Source organism: Episyrphus balteatus, chromosome 1, assembly GCF_945859705.1.
Source record: "Episyrphus balteatus chromosome 1, idEpiBalt1.1, whole genome shotgun sequence".
NCBI classification, from domain to species: Eukaryota; Metazoa; Arthropoda; class Insecta; order Diptera; family Syrphidae; genus Episyrphus; species Episyrphus balteatus.
Genome location: NC_079134.1, coordinates 162542126 through 162556773, shown reverse-complemented (window position 1 = coordinate 162556773; position 14648 = coordinate 162542126). Strand labels below are relative to the sequence as shown.

General features: G+C 28.7%; 1 long non-coding RNA gene across 1 annotated transcript in view; it reads left to right on the top strand.

Moving 5' to 3' along the window:
• The window catches only part of LOC129914072 (uncharacterized), a 123521-nt gene that overhangs the window by 29303 nt on the left and 79570 nt on the right, over window positions 1-14648 (top strand). The window contains exons 2-3 of the long non-coding RNA XR_008772171.1: window positions 5442-5844; window positions 14225-14247. This is a non-coding gene — a long non-coding RNA (uncharacterized LOC129914072). The remainder of the gene's footprint in view (window positions 1-5441; window positions 5845-14224; window positions 14248-14648) is intronic.

The window sequence follows — 14648 nt, the reverse complement described above, 5'->3', positions numbered from 1 at the left end:
TTATAGTTTAAGAAGAAAATATTGAAGGAAAAAATTTCTCAGGACATTTCTGAAATAATGATTTTATAATCTTTTGCTATAGGTAAAGTTTTAAATAAATGGTCTTCTGGTATTGAAGTTGACTTAATTCTTCAATGTTCCTAGATTTTTTTTTAAGTTTTAGTGCTCAGGTTAACAAACCTTATATCTTTTTTAATACCGACCATCAATTTTGTCCCTTAATCCACAAGGATATTTTTTTTTTACATTGATATTGTCCATATTCATCAGCAGAAAGAGTCCTTTAACAGTTGCTTCAACCATACTATCCATCTAAATTACTTATAGTTAAGAAGGATTGCTTTTGATAGTTTACCATCAAATTTTGATCCATTTTGGACACATTTTAATTAACTATTTTGTGTTGGTCGTGTCGTGGGCATAGACAAACTTTTTATTTAATTTATTTTTTTTTATCAGTGTAGGTATATCTACCGAGGTACTTTTTCCTTCTAACCATGGATGAACGCACTATAAATTCTTAGAGTAGACCAAGATGAAAAATGAAAAATAAAAAAAAAAATTTGTAGGTATAACGGTTCTCCAAGTTGAAAATTCTGTTGTGTATCAGAGCAAAAAAAAAATTAAAAAAAAAAACTTATCGCTCTTAGAAGATGAAGAAAAAGGAAGCCACGAACGCAGACTTGAGGTACTTGGTGAAAATGATTGCTATGCTGCTGCGTTTTTTTTCTACTTTTTCCACGTTGTCATTCATTCTGGTTTTTTTTTCTTTCTCTGGCATAGCTTTCTCTCCTTATCTTCGTTTCTTAAATAATGAAGCAAATATCCTATTTTACCTCTATACAATGCATAGGCATCTTCTTCTTGTATTTTTTTTTCTTATTTTTGAAGCCAGAAAATTAACGTGGCGATCCAGAAGGGATGGTTAAATGATAATACGGCTATTCAGAAACGCTTTTACTAACACCACCCAACCCCTCACTCTACTTACAGTGTACTTAAAATGTTTACGGATATATGAAGGAGGATGGGGATGAAGTTGACGGGTGTAATTGTTTTCTTTGCATGTTTTTTTTTCGCATCCTTATTTTTTTTTTCCTTTATTTTTTTGTTCGTCCTGTTTTATTATTTATCCACCCCTCAAAATGGAAAAAAAGAAAAATCAGCCAGGTGTAGAAATTGTATACACTACGATTGACATAGACCCAGCACGGAATAGAATGGAGATATGCACAAGGATAATACCTATACACACACACACACACACACAGATAAATATTTTCCAACACTAAATAGAAAAAAAAAACAACAACAACAACGAGAAACCACCATCAAAAGCATTTCCAACACCATCACCACCTACAAAAACAACAACAACTACTATCTACCAAATAAATTCACAACAACAAAAACAACAACAAGGACGAACGTAATACAAAAAAAAAAAAAAAACTGAATAGAAGAGATAATTAAAAATTACAGGTTTATCGTTTTATATAATTAAGGGATGATGTGATGGGAAAATATTTGATTTTCGACTTTAGCCATTAGCGCTTAACTTCTCGAAGCTGTGCACAGTGCGGTGCTGGTGTGGTAATAGTAGAACAGCCATGATGATGGTGGCATCAGGCAGACGGTGGGCAGGATGTTGAGGTTTAAGAGATAAGGACTATATCCTTGGGATTTGTTGTTGGTGGTTATTTTGTATAATAGTGAAATGGAAATATAATTGAAAAGTGGTAGTGGTTGGTGAGTGAGTGAGTGAATAGTGAATTGTATTTGGTTTGTGTTTCTCTTTATTTTTGTTTTTCTACCCCCCCTCAGAACCAGACCAGAAAATGAATTGGAATGGCACTTCTTGCCACTTGGGAATGTGAATTCTCTATGGTCCACTTATATTGTCGAAGCTAAAAGTGCAGAGCAACCATATTAAGGTAAAATGGTTGAATAAACCAACAGTTTAATTAAAATTCTATGAGTGAGTGCTATACCTACACTCCAAGGTCATTTTAAGAGTGACATAGCGAGTGTGTGAGTGAGTGAGAGAGAGGATAGAAGAGAGGTACTTTTATACTACTTCAAGAGGTTATTTTTTCGGTCCAAGTAATTTGCACATAGACGCGAATAAATTAATTAATTATTATAAAATTGTGTGCTTTTTTTTTAACATGCTTATGGCTAGCTACTTTATAAAGGGGTTGGTTTTTGATAGTAATTGTTGTATTGATGGATGTATATGTGCGTGTGTATAGAGATACAATGCACTTTTATTTGTAATTATACTGACTAAGAGAATTAAAAGACCAAAATGTTGAGGGGGTTACAGAATTTATGTAGGTATAAGATTTAATGGAGTAAATCGGTTGGTTTTAATTAATTGTATTTTTTTTCAACTCGGTCAAATGAGATAAATTTCCAGAAACCAGGAAGTCAGTTTCAGTAGAAAAGGAATTTTGGCTTTAAAATAACTATGAGTAAATCAGTTGAAACACAACATCAAAGATTAAATTTCAAAACCTTTTGGCAAGTGGTTTAAATATTTTACAGAAATAACAATTTTCTGTGTGTTAAAGGGTGGAGTTTAAGGTGTTTAAATGAGGTTTAAATATTTTTATTTAAGGTATGTGAAATATTTACCATTCAGAAAGTTCAGTTTAGTAATGTGAATTTGAGTCTAAGAAATATTTAAAAATTGAAAGTTGCATACCCGACTAACAAATTTGCTTCTATAAATCTGTACAGGTGGTTATGTAGCTCCTATAAAGCTTTATAGAAGGGATATTGTTTGTTGTTAAAAGTCGAATCTTGAATCATGAAAAGATGATGAAAAAAGACAATTGTGTCCAAGAAGAAAAAAAATGTCAAAAACTTACAGTTTTTGCCATTTTTTTTCTTCTTGATATTTGGATACAAAATCCTTTAAGAGGTTCAAATACGAAATGGAAAAGAGTTTAAATGGAATACGTATCATCCTTGCGAAAGAGCTTCTAGCCAACAGCGTGCTAACCATTTGGAAAATAAGTGGGATCTTTTGAGATCCATTTAAGTCTCTATGCTCTTCAAAATGTGCCCTTCTTACTAAAATATGTTTTTAAATCACATTTTCCTCCAAACGAAGCGTCCTTTTTTATTTTCTGTACAATATAGAATTTTAAGAAAAATCATTTTTATATTTTTTATATGTTTCATTTCTTCAAACGCTTTTATAAAAACAATCTCGTTAAAATCGTCTTTTCTCTGAAAAATCGATAAGAAAATGGATTAGAACAAATTTTTTTTTACTTCAAAAGTATTCTTTTAGGCATACATTTCTTAACCAAATCATTTTAGCCATTTAGAGAAAAATTACATTTGTTGCGTTTCATGTCAAAAAATCTTTCATTAAGGTCTTAGGCCCAATTCATTCACTCTTAATTACATATATTTAAAATCGCTATTAAAAATTAAAAATATGTCAAATCGCATGTAAATTTTAAAATTTCCTGTTTTAAATGGCGAATTTAAATTTAATATAGATAGTGTGAATAGATTGGGGGCTTAAAGTATTATTTTTGTACAATTTTTATCAAATACGATGAAAATTAGAATTCTATTAGTTTGCATAAACTTTGTAGAGTTCAAATTTCAAGTGCTTCCCTCAGAAACTGTAAAGGTAGTTTTCTATTAGCATGTTTTCTACATTATGTTGTTTTTGTTCGTCTGCGAGATTTTGAACGTCTTAAGCATTCAGGATTTCAGACAGCAAAAACATGATCAACTTATTCTATGATGGTTTTTTTTTCGACTCTGAAGAAAGGAGTAGTTCTTAAAAATTACCGTTTAAAGACAAAAAACTCTTGATATTTAAAAAAAAAGTTAAAAAAAAAACTAGATTGAAATCCCTTCCCTACTAACAATTTTGCTTCTATAATGCTTTACAGAAGCAACAATTGCATCTGTAAGGCTTTATAGAACCAAAATTGTTTGTCGGGTTTGACTATTCGAACTTCTTTGAAATAACGATAGTAAAAATTTAAAAATTTAATGAATCTGATCCTCACAGAAAAAAACCGAAAAGATCCAAACAGTACAGGTTTGTGTATTCCATGAAGGAAAACCTTGCCCAAAACTGTTCTACAAACTGTCATTTTATGTTCCATGAAGTTTTCCAATACAGTTTAGTTCAAGCTTTTCTACTCCTACTTTTGAGGTGGAGTTAATGAGTGAGAAGTGTCAAGCAACAGGTGATTTGTTTATTTTGTCAAAAATATGGTAAAATTAATTAAAAAATAATGGAAATTTCTTTAGAATCTTCTTAATATGAAGAAATATTCAAAATGTGAATGAATTTACTTACTATTCACAATTTTAACTAATTTTAATAGGCTACATTCAACTTTATTAAACATTGAGCTGTATTTTCCTGATCGTTTTTGTTCTGAAAATTTTCACGTATTTGTCTATTCTGATCCAGATTTTCTTCATTAAACAGACACTTATTAAAGCATAACTAAATTAAATAAACTTTGATTGTTGTAGTCAATTTCTTATTCTCTTTATTAATGAAATGTTTTCATCTTATTTTGTTCATACTTTTTATGGTTTTCGAACAAAACTAATAAATTTCCAAGAAACCTAGTTTTCTTTCTTCCTACAATACAGCAGAACTTATTCTTTCAAGTTTCTTTTGATGTTTAACTCAGAAAGGTTTGACTTCTTGAAACAAAAGTTAAGAGTAAATCTTTTAGTACCTATTTTAATTTGTCATCTCATTACCAAGAGATATCATCTGCTAAACTATTTGTTAGAGCTTGCTCCTTTCCCTTTTCTTTGCTTATTGATTACCAGGAAGATTGGTAAAATTTTAATAACTCTTCATTTAAGTCTTCTAGTTTTTCAGCAAATTGACTTTTAACTGCTGAAAACACTTAACTGTTTATGAAACTTCAGCATCAGACTATTGACTCATAACGCAACTTGAAATTCCTCAAAAAAATAGATTTCGAGCGATGCAGAAAGTATTACGATTGATTTAACTAAGCACTTCTATTGGAAGTAAAAAGAAAGTCTGTTTGAAAAAAAAAAAATCATTCCTAGACTAAATTGTCAAATTTTTTTTCCGATTTTAGAAACTTACGAGTATATTGGAGTAAAATTCTTTTAATGATCAAAGAGATCGCAATTAATGTCATTACTTGTCACAAAGCTCTTTTTTCAAATGGTTTCTATCAGTGTTTGCAAAATTATTACAAAAAAAAAAAAAAAAAACGGAAAAACACACAAAAAACTATCCGATTAAAGAGACGTTCTGTATGCGTATTTAGAACATTTTTTCCCTTCATTTTTTTCCAAAGGTATTCGTTTAGTTTTCATCAAAAACACAGGTTTAATAATTTTTTTTCTATCTCCCTATGTCATTTCCTCTTTTTTAAAAAAACGTTTTTCTTTCTATTTTTTTGCAGAAAAAAAAACAAGAAGAAGAAAACAAAATTATTTGTCGCATACGCTCTACTTTGCATGGATAATAGAAAAAAAAAAATAGAAAAATCGTACAAAGTGATAAAATGCACATACAGACACACATTCAAAACAAGGTATAAAGCTGGGAACAAGCCAAACAAAAACATGATATATTCCGAAGGACGACGACGATTGCATTGTTGCATTATTGTCATCACCGTGTCGTTCCAAAGTCTTCACTTTCTTTCTATCTTTATTTTTACAAAAGAAGATAAGCGATGATAAAGAAGATGACGATGATAATGATGATTTCGATATAAGATGAAAAAAAAAGTGCTTTTGACGAAGAAAAAAGACAAACAAGAAACAATTTGACGAAGAAAAAATCAACACACTATCACTTTGGTAAGAAAAAAAAAAAATTATATTTTTCATGTCCTTTTCAATACAAAGTCATAGGATTCCTTGTACCTATATTTTTTTTGTCGATAGTTGCTCTTCAAAAGAAAATTCATGTAATTTTAACAAAAAAAAAAGGGAAAAAATACTATTTTTTTAGAAGTCCTTAGAAAATTTGTAAGGCATTTTATTATCTTTTTCTTTGTTTTTCTTCGTTTTTGTTTGATAAGATAATTCTCAAAGTGACACAAGAATGCCGCCATGCGCCGCCTTAATCAAGCAGTCAAGCCTTCTCTTATTCTTTTGCTTCTTTTTTTTTCTGTATTCTTTGGGAATTATATTCTCCAGGATTGTCGTCGTCGTTGTCTATGACAGGAATAAATTTTCACAACCATCACTGATTGTGTCTTAAATTTTACATTCAACTCTTAGAGAGGACATATGCCGAAATGCCTTATTCCTACATACATCACCCCCTCACTCCTACTCAACTAGAAGAAGAAAATAAAAAGGATAAAAAAAAGGAAGACGAAGGACGATAAAGAAGCTTGTGAATGTAAGTGAGATCTTAATTAAAACCGAAACGAACTTCAACATTGATTTCTTTCAAAAACTCAAACTTCTGCAAAACGAAGATCAACATACACACGTCCAACACCCCCAAGTTCTTCTAAAAAAAAGGGGTTGTTTTATATCTATCCCACTGACACCTCCAAGGAGTAAAAATATTCATCCCCTTCTTCTGCCTTCATTCTTCTTCTTTAGAGAAGGAGGTCTATGTGTTAAGCCCGTTTTTATGGCTATTAATTTGTCTGGTGTAAGAAATTTTTGTACAATTTTATTTTTAACTAAAAATGTATAAAATATAGAAAGAGAGAGAGAGAGAGAGGGCGTATGTGTGTGGGGGGATATGGTGGCTATATAGAAAAGTCACTTATTACATTGTGATGTCTGGAGTCGTAAAATAGTGAGGAAGACGACGACATCACACACAACTTGGGTTTTTTTTTTTGGTTCTGTGTGTGCCAAGCAATTGCTTAGCTCAGATAATTGAGTTGAACATTGTGCTAATTGCATTTGATCCTTCTGCATCAGTTGGTAATATGGTATAAGGTGGCTATAGAGAGAACGGCGGGTGGTGGCTGGTGGGTGTCATGCTACGTTGATGGCGACGTCTATAAAAGTGTCCTTAAATAATTAAATTTTTCCTTTTCTATTAGTTTTTTTTTTTTTTTCTTCATATGCGGTGGAGTCCTTTTTCCTTGAAGAATTATTATAGGTATGTGTGTGTATATGATCGATAAATTTTATCGAAGAAGCAATTGATGTTATGTTTTGTGGGGAAGGAGAGAGAGAGAGAATTGGTTATGGGTATATATGAAAAGGGTGGAGTTGAAATTAATTGTTGGATAAAAATTGCTAGAACATGGGAGATAAAGTGCTGATTTCTAATTAGTTTTTATAGAAAAAAATAAAATTGAGACAAAAAATAAAAAGAAAAAAACATGTTAAATGATGTTTATTGGGTAAGATGAGTTTTATGTTCGAAGAAAAGTACCTTCACTTATTTAATTGAAGACCAAGGGACTCACTCACTGTAGGGTATAGGAATGCATTTGAGATGAAAATTAAATCATAAATAAAAAGTTGAAGGGTTTCAAAGGGTCTAGGAGCAAGTGTTTCTGTTAGAACGTTTTGGATTTTAGTCATGAGTCCATAAGAGGTAGAGTTATACTTGTTAGATGCATTTTTTTTTTTTGGAAATTCTTTAAATATAAAAAAATTGGCTTTTGTTTCTCGGAAAGAAGTATAGTTACATATTTCACTAACTCCTGGAACATTTGATAATCGATTCTTTTATTCTAATTTGCCATGAAACTTACATTAAAATTGTTGAATAAATTCATTTATTCACATGAATACCGAAAAGATTACCAATATTTTCAGAAGTTTGTTGAAATTCCAGTAATTTTGTTTTTCAGCAATTCAAAAGAATTTCAATGTTCAATTTTCTCTTTAGTTTAAATATCTTTAAAAAAGATTTAACTTAAAAATGACAGAATTTTTTTTTTTTTTGGGAAAAGGTATACCTACTCTCTCCTGATGAAATATTTAGAAGTGAGTCAATGGATTTAAATCTTTAAAGATTTATTACCTTAGACCATAGGAATTTCATAATTTTTCTGTCTATCTAATAAATTTTAGTATTTGACAGAATTACTTCTTTTTTTTTTAAACTTTTTATGAAAAAAAAGAAATGAAATTTCATAAGAAATGTAACAAATATAAATTTTATGTTCTTGTGTAAAAAGGAATTTTTAGAAAAAAAAAAAACGTTAGAATCGTTTTATAAAATATGTAATTTTAAGTTTTTATACCGTTGGTACCTCTACCTACTATACAAATTTTTATCATTTTTCAAAAAATGGAAATACATACTATATCACAACACTTAAATATGAGATTTCAAAATTTGATTTTTCAAAAAAAAAAAAAAAAAAAAAAAAATTAAATATTTTTTAAAAAATTGAATTTTTGAAAATTTTATAAAATTTAAATATTAAAAGTACTCTCAGAGAATTACGAGAAATTTGGAAATAAAAAACAATCTGTGAAATACTTTTATAACACATTAAAAGATTCTAATTAAAATCGTTACGCTCGTTAGTGAAAAAAATATTTTTTTTGCTATGTAAAAAAAGTACCGTTAATTTTGGTTCCAAAGAAAAGAAATTTAATTTCTCCTTAAAGGAATCACTTAAAACTCGTAACTACTAAGTTTGAAGAAAATCGCTTCAGCGATTGAGGATGTAGCTCAAGAAAATAAAAAAAAATTACGTATACGCCACAGTGCAACACGATGTAACAATAATTTGTTTTAAGAAAGTATTAATATACCTACAAGAATTTTCCAAAATCTTGTTATCATTTCATGAAATCATTATAAATTAATTTATAGATAGAAAGTCGTCCCTATATATGTGTGGTTTTTATAAGGAATCAACGAGTTTTTATAACAGAAGACACATTTTAAGGTTAGTCGGAATTTTAATATCAACATTGTTAATATTATAACAAAGTAGATATGTTTCGTTGAATCCAATTTTTGATGACTTGGCCAAACAAATTGACTGGATAGTGGCACCGGCAGTAGGTAGATAATTGATTCTCTGATCGTTACTGATATGAGTCTTTCTTTCAAAAATTATCTTCATCACGGAAATTAAATTTTTCGGTAAAATTTTGGTCAAATTCTTTCTAAATTTCTATATGCAGAATAAGCTTCATTTTATTAAGGAACATGATAAGATGACCAATTCTTGAGAAAACCTCGAAATTCAATACTTTATTCCATGATTGTTAAACCATTGTTTGATTGACATAGAAAAATGCAGTAACAAAAATTCAAACAAAAATTATTCACTTCACTTTGTACTAGTTATTTATTTTGACGAAAATTCAACCAAAAAAATTGATTTTATAATTTGATATAAAGTTGGGTCAACATTTTTCGAAACAAAACTTGATCCGACATTTGCTGGAAATTAACAACTGCCCAAATAAGTGAAAATTTTTTTAAAAGATTCGTTCAAAATTTCTACTTTTCTAAAAAAAAAAACACCCTTTTCTCAAATAAATTGTTTGCTTTCCATAGATACTTCAATTCTATCCTAATTTAACATTTTTAAGATTAACCATTGAGAACCATTAGGTATTTATTATTATTTAGTTCTTGAAATAAACTTAAATTTTCTTTACACCTAAAAAACACCCTTTTACGTGAAAAAAATTTATAGAATTATTTTATTCATATTTCCCAAAACAATAACAATAGCTATTAGTAAAATTAGTGAGATTTTCATTAAGTGTTTTTTCAGTGATTTTTTGCGACTAATTAGCGGAAACACACTTTCACCTAAAAAAAATTTTATCGAAACCTAAAATTTGGTATAAAGAATTTCGTTGATAACCAAAAAAAAAAAAATGTAAAATGATGGGAAGCTAGTTTTTGGTTATAGTGATAGGTACCAATTTATTTTGTCTTAAAACAAATATTATTATACAATTCTTTCCCATCTTTAAATAAATTTATAGGATAGTCTTTTTGTTTTGTAATTTTTCGTATTTCAATTTCGTTTGTTATTTTTTCTGTAAAACCGATTTATCATGCTTGAATTATTTTTACAGTATTATACAACACAAAAAGTCACTATTGAAAATTTCCCAAATGCATTTATCTAAACACAGACACTATCTATCTATATTCAGGCTTTATAAGCTATAAAACTAATTTCATAAGCCAATAAAATCATAACATTTTTCAAGCGAATCGAATAGAGAAAGAAAAAGAGTCGAGTCTTTTGCAAAAAGCTTTGACACTCAATATTGAAGAAATATAAATCCTCTGCTTTTCTACTGACTCTATACGACAACGAACAACGTACGTACGTAACTCGTCGTATACAGGGTGTCCCACAGTCACCGCCCCAAATGAAAACCATGGATTCCTGAGGTCATTTTAAGTCGAAAAACTTATGAGGTAATTTTCTCGTTTTCGTCCCGTTTTCGAGTTACCACGGTTTTTATGATTTTTGCTCTCTTGTCCTTTAACTGGCCGTATCTTTACCAAACTACGTTTGATTTGAAAGATTTTTTTTACAACCAATCAAGAATTTATTACAATTTTAGTTTGTCTCAAAACTTTTTTTTCTGCGGACAACCGTTTCTCCACAATTTTGCATCAAACACAATTTTCTTCGTTTCTTAAGTTGTTTTTTACACTTTCATATCATTTAAGTCAAAAAAACACGTTAATGAGTATTAATTTTTTGTGCTTTTTATTAAAGCCCAGTTTATTTTCATAAAAAAAATAAGTTTTATTTCATAAAAAAGGCTACTGAAAGTAATTAAAAAAAATAAACAAACTGAGTGAATTAAAAAAAAAAAATAATTTTTAAATACAAAATTAATTTAAATGAATTAAAAACTTTTTCTGAGCTATTGTGGTTAAGAAAAGAACAAATAGATAAAGCTCAGAAAAAGTTTTCATTCATTTAAATTAATTTTGTATTTAAAAATTATTTTTTTTTTTAATTCACTCAGTTTGTTTATTTTTTTTAATTACTTTCAGTAGCCTTTTTTATGAAATAAAACTTATTTTTTTTTTATGAAAATAAACTGGGCTTTAATAAAAAGCACAAAAAATTAATACTCATTAACGTGTTTTTTTGACTTAAATGATATGAAAGTGTAAAAAACAACTTAAGAAACGAAGAAAATTGTGTTTGATGCAAAATTGTGGAGAAACGGTTGTCCGCAGAAAAAAAAGTTTTGAGACAAACTAAAACTGTAATAAATTCTTGATTGGTTGTAAAAAAAATCTTTCAAATCAAACGTAGTTTGGTAAAGATACGGCCAGTTAAAGGACAAGAGAGCAAAAATCATAAAAACCGTGGTAACTCGAAAACGGGACGAAAACGAGAAAATTACCTCATAAGTTTTTCGACTTAAAATGACCTCAGGAATCCATGGTTTTCGTTTGGGGCGGTGACTGTGGGACACCCTGTATATATGTTTGCTAACTGCAATTGGCACATAAAAGGATGTTAAATTCTTATTCTTTCCTTCTTTTTTTTTTTGTTGCCCATTGTCTACTGAAACAAATGGTCTGGACTAAAGACGATTGCGTCCACAAATACCAACAAACTGGATTTCATATTCTTTTTCTTCTTAACCAAAAGAAAAAAGAAGAAAGATATCAGAATCTATGTAAATTTATGCATATACCCGGTTGATCCGTCTTCGTTCGTGTATTAGATGAGAGGAAATCTTCGTTGGTTTTTTCTTTGTTTGTGTATTTCTTGGTCTTCCACACACACACGTAAACACAGACTATAAATGTAAAAGTCCTAGATGATGATGATGTTGTTCGTCCTTATTTTTTGCATGAAACCATTTTACAAAATTTAAGACCTTGCTGCCAGTTAACTTAATCTCTTTTGCGCGTTTAAATTTATAAATTTTATGTTTATATATAGATTTGACTGCGCCAATGTGTATGCAGCAATACTTCCGCGGATATGACTTTATATTCAGATTCACTCCTTTTTTCTCTGAAATATAAAAAGGATTCGCTTCAGCCGGATGCAAGGATAACAGTATTATGTCATGTTCATTACTTCCCGCGCAACACATCGCCAACTCGACTTTCTGCGTTCGAGTTGGTGGAGAGTCCTTTTTTTTCAATTTGAACCCAGAGGTCTGTTCTGAGTTATGGTGCGATAAAAATTAATATTAATAATATTTCATGAGCGCAGGCAATGGTAATGCCGTCAAGTTGTTAACCTGGCGCACTATGGACAATTACTCAAAAGGTATAATTTTTTTTCTGAAAGGCAAGGTATTGTTGTTGTTTTTGTAGGTGAATAAAATATGAAATGTAATTTTGAGAAGTATAAGAAAAACAAAAGAAATTTCATACATTCTATTTAACTCTAGTAAATATTTACTTTAGAAGTTTATAGTTGGAGTGAGGAGGAAAGTTTTAAGTCTTGCATTTAAAATTTTATTATTTTATTACATTAATTATTAAATTAATTATTTATACAGAAATAGGTAGTACCTTGTTATGAAAACATTTTTAGGGGAAATGGAGTATTTTTATGAGAGTTTTTAAGGACTTCATTTTTACGACAGTGTTTGATGTTTAAATGTTGTGATTACATACTTATACAAAACTCTAAAAATTTACCATAATTGTTATAGTCATTCTAATAAATTTGATTGGTTGTTTTGAGTGGTCAAAAAATCATAAAAAATACGCTTTTAGAGAAAATAAAAATATAATTTTTTTCAAATGGTTTTTGAAGCCATTTAAAAATCATTCAATTAGAAAGAGTTTTATTACTTTTTTGCAGAAAAAATAAAGACTTTTGTGAATATCTTTCCATTTGAAAAAAAGAAGCTTATTAAATGATTTTTTCTGGTTAACAAGAGATTTGCTTCTTCATAGTTGTACACTGTGGTGTATACGCACTTTTTTATTTGGGATTTATATTTAATTGATTTCTGACATTCTTTGAAATGACTTTACCGGTTTTAGAATTTTTGTATCCTCAATGAAAAAAAAAAATATTTTTGGATTTAAAAACATAAAATTTCGATTATTTTTCACTACTATAGGGCAAGTATTATTTTTGTGTCAAAAAAAAAAATCGAGGCTTAAATCAAACTAACATTACGATGATAGAGAAGTCCAAAAAAGTGTTTTTTTTTTGTTTATATCTCGCTTATTGCAATTTGTTCAAAAACACCTCTTACAATTTGAATTAAACTTTGCATACATAGGTAATATTCAAAGCAATTGCAATTAAACTCCATTTTTATTTTTTCTCAAAAAAGTTATGTAACAAAAAAAAAAAAAATTATTTAACCAACATTTTTCGATTCTTCCCCTTTATCAACCAAATTTACTAAAAATTTATATAGAAGCGGCTCTTATAATCTACAAGTAAACTAACATAAAAGTGGTTTGAACCAACTTTACAAACATTTTTCTGTCAAAAAAGTTAAACTGTTTTATTCCATTACGTCTAGTTTTTGAGCTCTACTCATAACTTTTTTTCGCTATAAAGTTTCAAAAACTAATTTTGAATTAAATGCTTTTAAATATTTGCTTTAAAATATATATTTTTTTGTATTATTTTGCTTTTTGTATCCAAATCAGTAGCCGAAAACTGTAATTTACTTCAAATCTGCTTCAAAAATAAAAACATTAGTAATTTTGTAAAAAGAATAAACATTTTTAAGACGATAAAATAAAGATTTTTGAAATTGCATAAATAGTTTTGCAATAAAAAAAATTAACAATGATGTAATTCGGCGCCAAAAGTCCCAAAAAATTGTGACGTGTCAGTGAAATTTTGACTTCGGATTCGGTATAAGCACATAAAAATCCTTTAGAAAAGTATGGTTTGGTTCAAGCTCTATATTTCTTTGCCGACGAGTACTTAAATAAGATATACGCAAGTAATTGCTTTCCGTTTAAACTTTTACTTTTAAAAAATTTATTTTTTTAACATTTTGTTAAAAAAGTTTTGCATTTGAAATACAATTTTTGGTCCTTTAAAATTTAATCTAAAAACGTTTCTTATCCCCTATCCAATGTAAATCTAACAAATCGGTTCTCTAGGGCGTATACGTACTATTTTTTTTATTTTTTTTATTGATTTTTTTTTTAATTTTCCTAAAAATTTGTGGTAAAGTGTATTTATTTTAGGCTTTTAATATTCCATCTAAACAGCTCTAAATTAGTTTGTTATCTCTTAATTTTCATTCAAATGTCGATATATTTATAATTAACATTTATTTTATTTTTTATTTTCAGAATATGTGTGTACTGACATGAAGGTAAGTGAATCTTGTCTTAAAAAATATTTAAAAAAATAGTTAATCAAAAACACATTTGAAATATATGTCTTTTTCAAGATCTCAATAATTTTTGGCTTAACAAACTTACTACTGAATTAGACAGTTTGTCACATGTCTGTCCTCAGTTTTTTTGTTTCCCTTAAAAATCTAAATTTAAAAGAGTTCCAGTTAATCCCCAAAACAATTTACTTTATATATTCTTATTCTATAAAATGACACAGAACCTTACTGAATTTTTACTTCTTTATAAAGTAACTAACCAAACCATAAGGAAGAAAATAAAGGATTTCAGTTTTTTTTTGTCTGAATTCCAAATAGAATTCTCAGTCCACCTTACGGCTACCAAGAGAAGAAAAAGAGTAAGTTCCATGCATCCTTAC